A 16,441-nucleotide genomic window follows, 5' to 3' on the forward strand; every position below is an offset into this window, starting at 1 on the left:
GGGTAAAATCTGACTCTTTGGTCAGAGTAGCAGGTGTGTGTTTGTCTCACCCTTTTCCCTAATGACATTTGGTTGGAATCTGATTCCACCACATACTTTGACACAAAGCTGCACTGTTATAGATTTTCACATGCATCACCTAATGGATTGCTAACATTCAGATGCATGCAATAAAATTTGTTATACCACCTACTGCATTGCTAACACCGTTTTCTGCAGCCCCGACTTCTCCCCGCAGATCTCTCATCTAAGTATTAAATTCAGCTCAGCTCTCCTGGTACAGAATCTTAAACGTTGTGTAAGAAGAAACCAAGGGCAGGGCTAAAACTGACTCTCCTCACACAAACTATGCAGGTATATGACTGATTCCCCAGAGTCCTGTTAACAGGTCCTTGACAGAAAAATGGTTGCTAATTAAGGGCCAGATAACACCTGTCTCTCTGCCAGTGTGCAAGTGGAGGGTGGGGAGAGTTTTCAAGGAATTTTGTCCCCTTAACCCACGTTCAGGCATAATCCTGATCCTTGTGCTCCCTGATGGAAGATCTCTAGAAATGCTGGCAGTGGGGTAAGGGCAGGTCCTGCCCCATTTAAATGCCAGCCATTGTAACAGGCATCATGCAGGGGGAGCACATGCTGCTCTGGTCCATGCCCCCACCTTACAATCTCTTGCAAGTGACAGAAAAACATACTCAAAGGGAAGTTAGGAAACTCTGATTTGTAACCTTGATGGTAGATAGAACAGGAGAGACTGTGGGCCCAAGAAAGCCAAATATTTTAGGTATCGGGTAGAGGCCATTGCCAGACACAGGATACCAGACAAGATGTGCCATTTGTCTGTTCTTGAATGGAATTTCCTATGTTCCTATTACCGAGCAAACTCTATTTATAATAGAACAGCTTCTGGTTTTGTAGAGATGATATGCAGCACATTCTTTTTCTCTCTTTGTCATTCTCATAGCTAAGTTTAAATATTTAAAAGTAATTTATTAAGCAATATGAAGTTAATGAGACTCACAGGTTGGCAATTTGCTTTGTCATTTAAGTAAGGGGTGAATCACTAAAGGCCTGGAAATTTGGTTCTGTTCAAGGTAAATTTAGAGATTTCTCTGAAGCTTAGCTAAACTAACATGCACCTCCTTGCAGGGACGGCTCTAGGCATTTCGCTGCCCCAAGCAGGACAGGCAGGCTGCATTCAGCAGCTTGCCTGCGGGAGGTCTGCTGGTCCCCAGCCAGTTGCAAATACTTAGTCCCTGAAATTCAAAGTGTTGCTTGGCGTGCTGGGACCTGGAGCTGCCCCTACCTCCTTGGGTTAGAAATTAAGCGAAGGTTCTCACAAGATGAAGGCCAGGATTTTCAAAAGTGACTAGTAATTTTGTATGCCCACCTTGATATACCTTAAAGGAGCCCGATCTTCAACCGGTGCTGAGCACCCTCATTCTGAAAATTGAGTACCTTTTAAGGTGTCTCAAATTTGGCAGTTTCACCTCTCTGCCTCAGTTGCTCCATTGGTAAAAGGGAACAAGGTAGTAATATTTACCTACACTGCACCTCAGGAGTCCAGATTCTGATTTCAATTACTTTGGTGTAACAGAGTTCAGAATATGACCCAAAGTGTAATTAGTTAATGCTTAAGTGCTGACGGCTATCATGATCCTATGTCTACTATAACTTGTGTATTGTCTGTAGGGCAGAGAACAAACTCTCACACTCATTGCTAGACATAGTCTGGACGCTTATTAGCACAATAGATACCCTTTTTTTTTTCCTGTCAAGGGTTTTTTCCAATACCACTAAATAAACTTAGCTGTGTTTAGCTGTGACTAGACAAGACACAGCTGAATATGTTGGCTTATACTGAGTGAGCTCAGCCCCCAACAATAGCTTAGTCAGAGCTGTTTTATGAATTTATTTCTTTGTAAGCATTGTTGATCAACAGTTGTTATATGACATTTTAGACTATAGACCAGCTAAAAAGTTTATTAGTAATGGAACATCTCATTTTTTATATTTACCAAACTGTATTAGATCATCAACTTTTGAGATGGTCTGGATGCTGGAACAGGGGTTGAGGCAGATACTGCTGGCTGCAAGCTGTATCTCCTGGAGAGAATCCTATGACAGTCCACACAGTAGACTCTGGGCAAGAGAGACTGGCACAACATGTGCCAGTTTGGATAGTATAGTCACAGTATAGCTTAGAGAAGGAATCCAGAAGCTCTGTGGTGATTTGAAATCTGAGTCCATGGTTTGCACATGGCCCCTGACTTTATAGAGGCTAAAAAATAAACCCTGGGTGCTCTTCTCTGTCACACATGCACATGTACTTCGGAGTATTCAAAATCCAGATGCAGACCCACATTTGTCGGTTAGGGCAACCTCTAACATCGTGAGACTGTGCAGCCAACAGAAACTCCTGTGAGGTGGCTGCTGCTCCTGCACAGGTATAGTCAAGCCAAGAACAGTGTATGCTTCCTCCTAAGTATTTAGCACAACTGCAGCTAAGTGGTTGCTTATGCTCAGAAATGAAGGGAATAGTCAATGAAACCAGTGATCTTTACTGACACGACCACCACTGTTTAACCATTATACTAGACAGTGTCATCTTGCCTAACGGTATCTGGAAATCTGAGACTGATAGAGACAGTACAATATGTAGTACGGTCCCAGAAAGGAATAGGAGCATCAGGAAACAACATAACACTAATTGACAGATGCTGGCATCATTCTTAGCAGTAGTTCTTTCTCGAGGAGGTACCAAAATGAGGCTGTTTGGTTTACCCACAGGTATCTGGACGTTATTCTTGGCAGGCATCGGTATCACCAGTTATTTGGCATTGTGATTCTTGCCCATGTCTAACCTTTCCTGTTTTTGCTGATGAGAAAGGACAGGCTTGGGGCTAAGGCACTGGACTGGGAATTAGGGGAGGTGGGTTCTGTTCTGAGCTCTGACAGACTTTCTCTGCATCTTTGGCCAAGTGACTTATACCAGACTTTTCAAAACTGCTCAGGCACCCACAAATGGGATCAGAGTTTCAAAAGAGCAAAGCTTCCATTTAGGCACTGAGACAAGCTTGAAGGAGCTTTTCAGAAAATCTAGCCACAAGTGTCACAGTTGGAGTTGATGCGGTGCTGAGCACCCCTGCGAAAATGGCTCTTATTGAGAGGCCTATTGTGGGAATTGAGTTCATTTGCCCCAGTTGCAGGTGCTGAGCACTTGAAAATCCATCCGTGAGCTGTTTTGAAAGTCTGGTCTCACATCTCTCTCTGCCTCCATTTCTGGTAAAATGGGTGTAATACTATTTCCGAGAGTGCTTGTGAAGATAAGTTCATTGACCTACTGTATGTAAGATGCTCAGATGCTTCTTTAGCAAGGAGAGGGAACTGCAGTTTTTAGCAGAATACCTTTCCAGACATACCAGTCATCTGTGTTAGCAGGAGTGTTTTCAAGGGACTGCAGCAGGAGACTGGGAGTCAGGCCTAGTTCTATGTGAAATTCACAATTCTGCTGTTTTGCAGATTTTTCATCTATTATAATTATTATTTGTCTTGTGGAAGCACGTAGGGGCCCCAGTGGTGGACCAGGGCCACAATCAGGGCCGGTGCAACCATTTAGGCAACCTAGGCGGTCGCTTAGGGCACTAGGATTTGGGGGGGGGGCGGCATTTTCTTTGGCAGCAACCGCGGCGGCCGGATCTTCGGCAGCCCTGGTCACCACCGGCATTTAGGCAGAGGGAGCTGGGGCAGGGGAGCACGAGGAGTGCTGCCTACAGCAAATGGGGGGGGGGGGGGGCGGCACGCAGGGGAACTGCCTGCCCCAGCTCACCCCTGCCCCGCCTCCTCCCCGAGCATGCTGTCACTGCTTCACTTCTCCCACCTCCCAGGCTTGCAGCACCTAAGCTGATTGGCGCTGCAAGCCTGGGAGGCCGGAGAAGTGAAGCAGCGACGGCGTACTCGGGGAGGAGGCAGGGCAGAGGTGAGCTGCTTCACTTCCAGACCCCGCTCTCCAGCGGGAGCTTGAGGGATAGATTAAAACTTCTGGTGGGCCTGATGCAGCCCCCGGGCCATAGTTTGCCCATTCCGCTGTAGCATATGCTATCAACAGCGGCATCTGCTGAGCTTTCTTCCAACTCACACCACATCTCCTCTTCTCCTGGCAGCAGGGGTCTCACATGAGTCATGGTACCATTACCTTCCTTCCTACAGATGGGCCACCCCTCACTTTTCCATTCTCATCCCTCTGGCACTACCAGAACCAATCAGAGATAATGATACACAGAATTTTCTCATAGGCCTGCTGAAGGATGTTGTGCATAATGGCTATCCTCTGGCTACATTTGCTAAACACAAGATGTCTCAAATGCACAGTGTTTTCAGAGAAGGGAGCATGACAATTTTATGACCATTGCTCTTTTTGGCTCCTTTGCTGTCCATTAGGATTAAGGGCGGGTAAGGATAATAACTGTTTATCATTCAAGTGGAGGAACGCTGCAAATATTTTACAGTGCATAGCAATACCACAAAGCAATTTAGGACAGGAAGTGAAAAAACAAAATGCTGTGTCCAATGTAAATTACATGTGGTTTCTAAGGAAGCAAAATAAATCCCCACATTGTAATTTGGCCAAGATGATGACAATAAGTCCTCTAGTGTTGTGAAAAGTACATAAGGTCAATACAAGACAACTGTTGAAGACTGTAGTTTCACATGTCAAACAGGAGATGGCATCTCCAGAAGCCCATCTCCCTTAGTGCCATGCTGGGACATTTCTTGCTTTAGGCTGACTCAGAGATAAAAGCACCACCTACTGTATTGCTAAAACCACTTCCTCTAGCACCCAAGTTTTCCCTACAGATTTCTCATTCAAGTCTTGAATTCAGCCCAGCCCTCCTGATGTAGAAACTTAAATGCTGTGCAAGAAGAATTACACTGCAAGTCTTGTGTTACCATAGAAGCTCGGAGTTATGAACATCAGTTATGAATCGGCTGGTCAACCACACACCTCATTTGGAATTGGAAGTACGCAATCTGACAGCAGCAGAGACAAAAAAAAAAAAAAACAGTACAGTACTGTTAAACATAAACTACTAAAAAGGAAAGTTAAAAAAATATTTGAAAAGGTAAGGAAACTTTCTGTGCTTGTTTCATTTAAATTAAGGTGGTTATAAAAGCAGCATTTTTCTTCTGCATGGTAAAGTTTTTAAAAACTGTATTAAGTGAATGTTCAGCTGTAAACTTTTGAAAGAACAACCATAATGTTTTGCTCAGAGTTAAGAAAACCCTCCATTTCCTAGATGTTTGTAACTGTTCTACTGTACTTCTGCTAGTGTCAGGATAAAAACAGCAGAAGAGCACAGCAGTATTGTGACAAGCATAACTGTGTTTTAAAATATCTAGTGAAATAAAACCCTGTTGTAACAGTTTTGAGAGTCAAGTATACAGTGTAAGCAACATTATACAAGAGTTTTTTATAGAGTGAGGAGTGATTTTAAATAGCTTATTGAGACAAAAATTTCTTATTACAATGATTATCTTATGTGGTGGAGCAAGGGAAGGAGGAAAGGATGGGCTGGTGCTTCTTGAATCTGAGCTTACAAGGTGCTGAGTGCCTCTGCAGAAATGCTGACTAACTTCAGGCCCCTTTAGCTAAAGTGGGAATTTAAGGACTACAGTATCCCCAAACTCAGCACTTTGCAGAATCAGGCCTTTTGTCTATGAATTTCACTGAATTACAAAAACATCTGTCAAAATACACCTAATGGATTTTTATAAGTGTGTGTTTCCTCATTTTCATGTAGCAAACAATGTGTAGCAAGTATAAAGGGACAACAGCTGGGAGAATATCTCCAACTGTCCACAAATATTTGCTCCAATAAATAATTCTGTTTGCTTTTGACTATGCTTTGTGCCCCTTTTGTGTTCACTTTCAGTGAATATTCTAGATTGTTAGGAATAGTGTTGGAAACAGCATTTCAAGCGAATATTAGAGGATGTTCATTGCAAGTGAATTTTGAACTCCTTAAGGGCAATATTTATTTCTGAAATCTGATTCTAAGAATTATCTTTATCTAATTGGGAAACAGAGATCATAGGGCATATAGCTTCTATCAAAATTAACCAACACTCTGAATTTCAGAGACTAAGTATTTGCAACTGGCTACTCATGAACAATCTACAGTCAATGATCAAAGTGCATCGAGTCTTTAAAAAACAAAACTTAAAAATGATTTGGTAGTTTCACAGTGGCACAGAAACAGAAATTTTAGGGCTTCAAATGATTGGCTCCGTGTGACCAAAAATCAGCCTTGCTTTTTAAGATGCAGTTTTTACTACGAGACACGATATATGGATATTTTTTCCACTTTCATATGACCATGGACTTCGGCTAGTGAACATGGGCAGCAACTAATTTTCATATGCAAACTTACGGCACAATAAAAAGATGTTTGGGTCAGGGATAGCTTAAGCATGTAGGCCCAGATCCTCAAGGGTATTTAGGCACCTAACTTCCATTGATTTCAATGGAAGTTAGGAGCTTAAATATCTTTAAGGATCTGGGCCTCATTGACACAATAAAGCATGTCATTTCTGAGAGAGCAAATAATGGTCTATAGCATCTCTCTGGTTGGACACTGGGACTTCTTGGCTAACGGCAACTGTGAAAGCCAGTGTAGCACAGCTCCAATGGAGCCATGCTATGTGGAACTGGGGAGAATTGTAGGCATCTCCATTACAGGCACAGAACTGCCTTTGGCTGCAGGAGGAATCCTTGGGGTGATAGATTAGCATCCTTCCCCCATGGAAGGGGTGCAGACATGCACATGGGCACAAAAGAGAGTTTCAGGAGGATCATTGTACAGTTTTATACACATCCCACTGTTCCTTTCCTATAGGTATTTCACTGCACCATGGCAACTGGAGGAGGAAAGGAACTCCAGCCCTCGTTCCATCTTGTACATCTTCCTGCCAGTTCAGGGTCCTTCACTGGAGAATATACTGTAGTGCGATTCATCAACAAGGCCTTGACATGAACCCTTATGGTTACTGCCTTGCTCATTCACACAAGGACTGCTAAAAAGTGCACAAGTGCAGTAGTGACTATGATCCGACAGGCAGGTAGTGATTTTTGAAGTATACTGTCATCGAGTGTTTACAAGTCATCTACAGTTACACATGGGAAATTGTTTCCTTGGCAACTGTTTTGGTTTCAGAATAGGTTGAAGTGATCCCTGTGAGTGATCACAGAAGGTAGGAATTGGGTCTGCCTCCCATTTTTAGAGGAAAAGCTAGATTTCATTGAACTCCTCTGTCAAGGTTCCTTCCCCACTGTGAACTCTGGGGTACAGATGTGAGGACCCGCATGAAAGCCCCCTAAGCTTATTTCTACCAGCTTAGGTTAAAACCTGGTACTCTGACACCACCAAGTGTTTTAACAAGAAACGGGAAAAGGACCATTTGGAATTCCTCTTCCCTCAAAATATCCCCCCAAGCCCTTACACCGCATTTCCTGGATAGGCTTGAGAAATATCCCCCCAAACCCCTACACCCCTTTCCCTAAGAAGGCTTGGTAATCCCCTCACCAATTAGTCCTGGTGAACAGAGATCCAAACCCTTGGATCTTAAAACACTGAAAAATCAATCAGGTTCTTAAAAGAAGAATTTTATTAAAAGAAAAGGTAAACTTCATCTCTGTAAAATCAGGATGGAAAATAACTTTACAGGGTAATCAGATTCAAAGAACCCAGAGGAATCCCCTTTAGCCTTAGGTTCAAAGTTACAGCAAACAGAGGCAAGCCCTCTAGCAAAAGGAACATTTATAAGTTGAGAAAACAAAGATAAAACTAGCATACCTTGCCTGGCTGTTACTTACAAGTTTGAAATATGAGAGACTTGTGCAGAAAGATTTGGAGAACATGGATTAATGTCTGGTCCCTCTTAGTCCCAAGAGCAAACACCCCCAAAAACAAAGAGCACACAAACAAAAGCCTCCCCCCACCCAAAGATTTGAAAGTATCTTGTCCTCTTATTGGTCCTTTGGGTCAGGTGTCCGCCAAGTTACCTGAGCTTCTTAACCCTTTATAGGTAAAAAGATTTTGGTAATTCTGGCCAGGAGGGATTTTATAGAATTGTATACAGAAGGGTTGTTACCCTTCCCTTTATAGTTGTGACATACACCTTTCTGCAGGGCTGGCAGGAGTTTCTCCATTCACTGGAGCGCTCTGTGCAATTTGTGGGTTCTTATTCTATTCTTTTGGGTTGACCAGAATGTGGCTTTGGCCCATTGAGTGCTCCTCCCTACCTGACCAGCAACCACAGAGGCAGTTTATTACTGAACAGAAATCTAAGACTCAGTCTTGGCCAGAGCTGCCTTGGAAAGTTCACTTACTAACATTGCTTTGGTTTTATTTCAAAAATGTCTTGACAAGCACTGACATTTTTGGAACCGTTAAAGCACAAAAGATTTATTCCTAAAGGCCTACATTGTCATTTTTCCCTCCAGCAAATGATGTGATGTGCTACTATGGTAATTTCTAGCCACTGGTTGAAAGGGAATGAGCTCAGAGTGCTGCTTTTTAATTTTTTTAAATGTGTTTTTATGTGAATTTTAGTGCTGGTGGGAGGTACTGAACTAACTACCTGTTTTGTGGATGAAGGGAAAACTTAGATCTACAGAGTAAAGTGGGGACATTGCAATGTAAGCTTCCCCCATTAGCCTGCCTCTGTTCCTCAACCCGGACCCAGAGTGACCATCTTGTAATTCATGGGTTCTCAGACTGGGCGGCTGGACCCCTCAGGGGGTCGTGAGGTTATTACATGGGAGGTCATGCTGTCAACCCCCGTCCCAAATCCTGCTTTGCCTCTGACATTTATAATGGTGTTAAATATATTAAAAATGGTGTTAATTTATAAGAGGGGTCGTACTCGGAGGCTTGCTATGTGAAAGCGGTCACCAGTACAAAAGTTTGAGAGCCACTGTTGTAATTCCTCTGCTCTGACTGGAGTTCCATGCAAGATGGGGAGAACAGAACAGCAAAGGAGCTATCATTTGTGTGGCTATGAGAACTGAATTTTTGCCTAGCTTTCTTCAGTCAGATTTGATAGGCCTTACCATTTTCAACTGTTCTTTTAAAAATTATATTGAATAAATCTGAGGCAGTATCAGTACAAGCTGGAGAGGTTATAATCTCTTTTTGTTACTTCAGTTCACAACAAAAGGGACCTTGTTGGGCCCTTGATTGAGTTTTGGATGTGTGAGTAGCAGCAGTGGCCAAAAATGCTTTTCTGAACGTTCTCTTGACTTGAAGGTCAAATGCAGACCATACCATGGTTATCTATGCCTTCCTTGCCTTCTGCTGTAGTGTAGAATGAGGCTCTCCATTAGCAGGGAGTGTATGATACAGATGTTTCAAAGAATAGTTTATTTCTGGCTTCTACTCATTGTGTTAGTTTTGACTTATAGTGCCCTTTGTGAATTGGGTTCTGTGTACCCTAAATGCCACCTCTCTCTCCATGATATCCTTGGCAGTTGAGATCAGCTGAGATGCTTGACCTGAGAGGCCCTAGATTTGTGCATCTGGGGCCTGGTGGATAGATTATTCTCAGCAAAAACCTCTTGACTGTGGAACTTGCTTCCCCTCCCTCCTCCTCCCCCCCCCGCCCCGCCCCCAGCTTGGTCTGAAATAGCCAACATTTATTGAGCTTCTCAATAGGCAGCAGGGACGGCTCCAGACCCCAGCACGCCAAGTGCGTGCTTGGGGCGGCATGCCATGGGGGGCACTCTGCTGGTCGCTGGGAGGGCAGCAGGCAGGTCGTCTTCGGCGGCATGCCTGCGGAGGGTCCACTGGTCCCGTGGCTCTGGTGACCGGCAGAGTGCCCCCTGCGGCATGCCGCCATGCTTGGGGCAGCATAAGCTGTTTACACAGGACTTTCCTTAGGGAATCAGGGGAAATGGGCTTAGGTTGGGATGCTCTCCCCCAGTGTCATTTGTTTAATGATCTGTAAATATGGACCTTTTGATAGCTATTTTAAAACATTACGTTTTTGGGGTTGTCTAGAATGTTTGTGACAGACAATACATTTAGAAACGTTTGAAAAATCAGTGTGTAATAGCTACATACGTGGTCCTCTTGGAAGAGGTGCAAGGTGTGGGTTGAGTATATTATGCATGATGGAGGATGCACTAACTGAACAGTCTGGTAAATCACAGGGCTGGCAAGATGTGAAACGCTTGACGGGATGTTTCTAACCTCCTTGGAATTCACCATTATTTTTGAGTGCCCTTCTGTTGAACTCAGTGTAGGTGTGGATGAGACCCTGTAATGAATGAGGTCCACATACATGCACAGACACCACAGTCATCAGCTTACTGCATACATGCAGCACTGGGAATAGGATTTGTGACCTTTGCCTCCACAAACACAGCTGCTCCAGAAACTGTAGGCTCTGCAGCCAGCAGAGGGAACTGATAAACACTCGAACAAGTCTGATTTCCCTCCCCCACCCCATTCCCACACCCTGCCACCTAGAAGAGGGCATTGGTTCACACTTACTTTCAAGAAGAGACCCTTACATCTAACCCCTCAGCAGCTTACCCTTATATTCCAGATGCACTGAATTTTATTTAGCTGGCTTCTGCCATGAAATATAAACTTTTGCATCAGATCTCAGTACATTAAAAGATGCCTATATGCGAAATAGCGATACAATTTGATCATCTGACAGATTACATTCATTATACACCAATGTAATATGAGAAAGCATTGCTACATTTCATAAATATATGAATAAAGACCAAGCAGAATTATTTATTGGTCTGTAGTGTATCCATGACAGCAGAGATCAGGCCTAGCTATTATATAACTCAAACACATGAGGATACAGGGCTAGAATCTTTCAGTCAGGTCCATATGTGTAGTCCTGTACAACTTAACAGTGGCTCTCCAAACTACTGTACCCTTTTCAGGAGTCTGATTTGTCTTGTGTATCCCCATATTTCACTTCACTACTTGCTAACAAAATCCCACATAAAAATACAGAAGTGTCCCAGCACACTGTTACTGAAAAATTGCTTATGTTCTTATTGTTACCATATAATTATAAAATAAATCAAGTGCAATATAAATATTGTACTTACATTTCAGTGTATAGTATATAGAGCAATATGAACAAGTCATTGTCTGTATGAAATTTTAGTTTGTACTGACTTCGCTAGTGCTTTTCATAGAGCTTGGCAAATATCTAGATAAACTGGTGTAGCCCTGGAAGACCTCTTAGTATCCCCAGGGTATCTGTATCCCTGGTGGAGAACCACTGACTTAAGCAAAGGCAGAATTCCCTGGGCTGCTACTAGTAGTAGATCCCTTATCCTCTTCGAGGACATGCCACAAGAGGGTAACATCATTCACTCACATAATCTCAGTATATCACAGCAGGAAAATCAGGATGCATCCAATATAATTATTTATTATTTTAACTATCCTTAATTTTCATTAAAAATGGAACAAGCAGCCAATGTTCCATTGTCTTATCTTGTTGCCTAGTGTAGCCCTTCCTAATAATCCGATGATCAAATGTTGTTCTTAGAAATGCAACATTTGTGAGAATAGAAAATTATCTCCCAGAAGGGCAAAGAACTCAGGAATACAGAGTAGCTTTTATGTCAAGAAACTGAGTAGTAATGGCAGAACATGTGGATGTTAAAGTTCAGGGTAAAATTCAGCCCTTTGCTGTCTGAGATGTGTAAAATGAAATGGTGGTAGAGGGGTGAAAAATTCCTGAGTTGCTCTGTCTGCACACTGAGGAGTGGATGGGGTGCCTGAGTGCTACTTATTCCTGCTGCAGAAGTGAATAGCTTGCACTCTCTGCACTATCTGCAGCTAGACTGCAGCAAAGTAGCCTAGTCATTCCCCCAAACTGGATGGAACCACCTTCCCCTCCCCTTGGAGTGTAGAATATGGATGGACAAGTTAATCAATGTTTCTGTCTAGCACTCAAGGGTGTTTTTCTAAGTTGATCAATAGAACTAACAAAACTGTGCCTTAACCCAGACTCATTAATGCTTAATAATATAGACAAAGAAAACACCCACATGATTCTCAGGGTTCAAATCTGAGGAATACAGGTTAGTTCTCTGCAGTCAGCACTTAAGTCTTTCTGTCAATTTCATTATAATCTCTATAAACCCTTCTGTTTCAAACCGATTCACAGCTCTTTAATTCCCCTGCAGACTCTACATTTATACCTATCCTTGAGCTTATATTGCAGTACTTCAAGGTGCATTACAAACTGCTACCTTCCTTCACCAGGTCATTTGCACCAGATGCTTGGTCTTGGTTCTTCCTATTCTAATAAATAGCATTTCTTATTAGTGTTACTGATCTTTTAATTGTCTGTCTCATGCGCTCAGAGTCCTGTTCCAGTGCTCCATGTCCACAGTGAAAACTTTTATTTTAAGAAAAGGGGAGACAGTGCCCCCAAAGGCTGCTTTGACAATTATTTCTTAGACCAAACATCAGCATACGATAGACATCCAATGAATGGGGACAGGCAGCACTAGCTCACTTCTGTTCCCTCCCAAATACATATTTCTCCATAGAACTATGGACTGTTCCATATAGCAACAGCCAACCAGTCTGACACACTCATTTGTCTCCTCATATTTATCCACCATTTTGGACATAGAAATGGGAGCCATAGTTCTTTCTCACATACTGTTTTTCAGGGAGCTGATGGTTAGGGAAAGAGTATTTCAAGTTTACACACTGCACATGAGGAGGAGGCTCAAAATTCATGAGCCATTGACTCTCGCCTCCACCTTTCTTGTAGGACAGTGTGGTTGTAGAAATTTAGTGTTAAAATTCTGTGCGCTCATAAATGGGCTTTAGGGACCCAGACTTCAGGGAGAGGGCAAAGGAGAAAGATTTTTTTTTTTGTGGTATTATCATGTGAGTTACAGAGATGCCACCAGGGAGAGAGTGTAAAAAGAATGAGTGCTTTAGAATTGCATTGCACAATAGCAAGGAGCACCACCAAAGACTAGAAGGGCAGAGGATGGAAATTTGCTTCGATATTTCTCACACCAGTGCCAATCTCTGCCAAAAATATTAATCTAATTACCACGCTATTGTGCAAACTCATAAAAATAACATGATACATGTAATACTCAGATATAAATGACTGCATAAACACCTCCCATTTTCTATACAAAATTAACTTTTAAGGTTTATCATTACTTGGTTGTCAAGTACCAACTGTAGTATGTGTGCTAGGGCTTGCAATGGCTGAGTCCCAGCACTTCTAGGCTTGGCAGTTCATAGCCCCGGCATCTTGGGGCTTGCTGCATCGGTTATGAATATAAAAAAAACCTGAGCCACCTCTTTCATTACAAATTAAGCACTGATTAGGTGCATCTATGGGTGTGCTTTTGCTGTTCAAACTGAACAGTATTATTTGCTCTCAGAGCAGAAATTGGTCTTTATAAAAAACAGTTTTCATTTCAGCACCAAGAAAAATGAGGGCTGTGCTACAAACCTTGAAAAGCACGTCTAGAAGGATAACTTCTCTTGGATCCCTGCTGCATTCAACTTTCCTTAGTTCAATACTATGAAATGATGCTTGGCTGAATTAACTGCCCATTTTAAAGGATAAATTGCCCTCAGGAGATTCTAGTTTAGTTTAATTAGACACAAAGTTTTTATGATATGTTCCAGGATCTATTTTCATATGCAAAAATAACACATTTCACAGCAATCTCTACAAAAAGGTACTTCAGAGCATGCAAATGTTCTGTGCCAAATGTATTTTGTGACGTGTTTCTTCCTGGGAACTGCTCTACCAGGTAAGGCAACACAGTGCATCAGAACCAAGACTTCATGGTAGGATTTTATTTTAAGCTACATTCTACAAATAATATATTTATTTTCTGTGTTCTTCCATACAAAAATATCAGATGTTAAGTAGGAAATAAGAATTTGCAAGATAGTGTTAGAATATCAGTTAGGAAAAAAACTGTTAGGCTTTTTTTGTGAGTCTCATGGAGGAAGTTTATGTGGATTAATTGTTTTTCAAAAAGAGCAGTTTTTATTCCAACTTATGCATGCTGTGGAATGTACCGTATTTTGTTCTTAGTAGCAACCTCAGGATTTTTTTATTTTTTTTAAACACTTATGTAACCTTTCAAGGAAACAGTTGAAGATGTTGGGTTTTTTTATACTCATTTGAAAGAAAAAATAGATCATGTGTAACACGTAGGACAGATCTCCTAGATACACTACACAGAAAACAGTAGCATGAACAGTTATGCTGAAGTTATACAACTCTATCGTAGCTACTGTATTTGTAGATATTGTGCAGATGTGGTTATTTATAAAAAGACATTTTGGATTAAAAAAAAGTCTCAGGAAAGAAGGCAAAGCACTACTTGAAAAGGAGCTCTTTGGCTACAATGAAGAAAATATCAGCTTTTAACTGCAGAAATGTATTACATACAGAGTATGTGCATAGAAGGTACAATCAACATCTACTGTTCATATAATATTAATTCCTGATCTCTCTCTCATTGCTGAATACTATGGAGGCATTCTAGGATTAGGATTTGTATGATGGAATTTGTTTAAATAGGTGACCATCTGTTAAAAATACCTTGACTCACAACTTGAGAAACCAGTACAAATCATTTAGATTCATCTCTGGGAGGATGGACGGATGAACAGAAAGGAAAGTAAAAACATTTTTAAAGGATATTTTTCTGCTTTAATATGTTTAGCTTCTTAACTATCTTATTTAGGCTAAAATATTTGATCTATTTAGTATTCTCATCTTATAACATTTGAAATATATATAAAAGATATAAGAAGACAACTTTATATATCATCTATAAACATAGTTCAAACAGCTTGGGATATAACGAAATTCATCAACACAGTGCTTTTATACATGATGTCCTGTTGCAAGAGGTGGAATTTTGCTCTTGAAATATGTTCTTAAATCATGTTTAGTCCCAGATGGTGAATTTTCCCTCCTCCCTTTCTAACATCCACATGATTATTGTTCCTCTGTGAAAGCAGTAGTTCAAATACGTTTTTTTGTTCCAAAGCAGTAAAACCTGGATCAGAAGATTTGCTGAAGCTGTATCATACATTTCAAAAACATCCCCAAATGACCAGCAGGCCTTTTGAGTGTACTGTGTATTTTAAGGGAAAATGTTAGGTAGCTTTAAAGTGCACTTTTGTTGACAATTTTGACTGGGCTACCCTCACTGAGATGGAAAATATTAACAGAGTAAAAATTGTTAAAATTTGGCTGGATATAGTACTGAACTTTTCAAAATCAATCAGAACAGAAAAGAAAAGCTTTTCCCAGTCACACATGTTAGTCTTTATCAGCAAGGAATGTTTTCATTTCATTGCTAAAACAACAGTAAGTTACTAACCTAAATGTCAGATGACTTGACATCTGACAAAATCTCCACCAACACTACGCAGCTAGACAGTGGTTCAGTTGGCATTAAGACTTCCTCAAAACTAGCCTGGTAGAATAGAAGCCTGAAGTAGCAGTAGCCTTACCTTGAGTGCACAAGTTCCAAAGAGAGGAGATAACTGGCTCGCAACAGTGGAGGACTGTGAAAGTGCTCTGATCAGCTGCTGGTAGCATGCACTTGGCTTTTATGTGCAGGTGGGAGGAGCTACTCCTTACAGTAGGTGGGCAGTGAAGAAAGCAGGCAGGCAGAACTCAAAAGGCACTGTACGGTAGTTTCTGTTCCTCAGAGAGTGAGAGGGAGGGGTGAGATAGAGTATGAAGTATGAATGGCATCACAGAGAAAGAAAAGCCTGATCTTTTTGTTTTTATTACTCATTTGATTATAGCATTTATATTATTCCTCTCAAACTGGTACATTGTTCCAGTATATCATAGATATAATGATCCAAGGTCCCACTTCACTTAGTTTTAAGGGCTTTTATATCACTAGGATAATAATCCAAAGTAGTTAGCAGAAGAGCAGATAGATCTCTTCATAGATTCCCCTTCATAGAAGAACGCAGCCTTTTGATCCTTACATTTCCTGCTACACAGTGATTAGGCTTTCCTTATCTTCCATACCACCATTAGAATCATCATTCCTGAGGACTCCTCATTTTCTGTCTGCTGTGTTACCTGAATTTTTCTTGATGCAGCTGCAGCATGTGCCAGTTGAACTCACCTTAGTTTGATTATTCCTTGTGTCTGAATTCCAAACAATTTTCCCCATGTCATATCCTCAAAAAGCAAATGTTGCCAAAAAGAACACACTCCTGGTGGTTTCTGTGTAAAATTATGCATTGTTCATTCAGTGCATTTGCTGCTTTCAGAACATATGGAAGCAGACTTCAGTGTCTAGGGACATCCATTCATTGACTGGATTCTCCAGATGAAACAGATACTGTGTATCCAGCTGGAATGGACTGAT

General features: G+C 41.5%; 1 protein-coding gene across 2 annotated transcripts in view; it reads right to left on the bottom strand.

Moving 5' to 3' along the window:
* COL8A1 (collagen type VIII alpha 1 chain) overlaps positions 1-15,623 on the bottom strand; it is a 145,785-nt gene extending 130,162 nt beyond the window's left edge. The window contains exon 1 of one of the 2 annotated variants that reach the window (XM_050958184.1): positions 15,561-15,623. The gene's annotated coding sequence lies outside the window, so the exon portion shown is untranslated. The remainder of the gene's footprint in view (positions 1-15,560) is intronic. The other variant, XM_050958193.1, reaches the window with a different exon arrangement.
* Between the last annotated feature and the right edge of the window lie 818 nt (positions 15,624-16,441).

Source organism: Gopherus flavomarginatus, chromosome 1, assembly GCF_025201925.1.
Source record: "Gopherus flavomarginatus isolate rGopFla2 chromosome 1, rGopFla2.mat.asm, whole genome shotgun sequence".
Taxonomy (NCBI): domain Eukaryota; kingdom Metazoa; phylum Chordata; order Testudines; family Testudinidae; genus Gopherus; species Gopherus flavomarginatus.